This window comes from Phacochoerus africanus, chromosome 13 (assembly GCF_016906955.1).
Source record: "Phacochoerus africanus isolate WHEZ1 chromosome 13, ROS_Pafr_v1, whole genome shotgun sequence".
In the NCBI taxonomy this organism is placed as follows: Eukaryota; Metazoa; Chordata; class Mammalia; order Artiodactyla; family Suidae; genus Phacochoerus; species Phacochoerus africanus.
In genome coordinates, this window is record NC_062556.1 from 4,866,662 (window position 1) to 4,867,501 (window position 840).

The following is an 840-nucleotide window of genomic DNA, read 5'->3' on the forward strand; positions in this document are numbered from 1 at the left end:
GGGGCTCTTTCCTGACTGGTTAGATCATCAGCAGCCCCAGAGGCTCCCTGAGAGATGGGGAGACGGGCTGTATTGAGAATGTGGCCAAGGGGTGGAATCGTTCTTGCTTAATCCTTCCTTGGCCAACCTTGGGCTGACCTTGGCCGACATGAGTGCTCATCCGTGCGTTCACTTTTTGTCAGAGCCAACATTCGAGAACCTAGTGTCAGCAACCGTTTACAGATGGGTAGAGCTTCCCGGTTGGCAAAGATGCTTTATGCATATTTTCTTTCTTTCTTTTTTTTTTTTTTTGTCCTTTTGCCTTTTCTTGAGCCGCTCCTGCGGCATATGGAGGTTCCCAGGCTAGGGGTCGAATCGGAGCTGTAGCCACCGGCCTACGCCAGAGCCACAGCAACGTGGGATCTGGGCCGCGTCTGTGACCTACACCACAGCTCACGGCAACGCCAGATCTTTAATCCACTGAGCAAGGGCAGGGATCGAACCTGCAACCTCATGGTTCCTAGTCAGATTCGTTAACCATTGCCCCACGACGGGAACTCCTTTTTTTGTCTTTTTCTAGGGCCACACCTGCGGGATATGGAGGTTCCCAGGCAAGGGGTCTAATCAGAGCTGTTGCTGCCTGCCTACACCACAGCCCCAGCAATGCAGGATTCGAGCTGCATCTGCGACCTCCATCACAGCTCCCGGCAATGCCGAGTCCTTAACCCACTGAAGGAGGCCAGGGATTGAACCCGCAACCTCATGGTTCCTAGTTGGATTCGTTAACCACTGCGCCACGACGGGAACTCCTGTATTTTCTTACTAATCCTCACAGTCCTCACGCTCTGTGAGGTAGGTGTC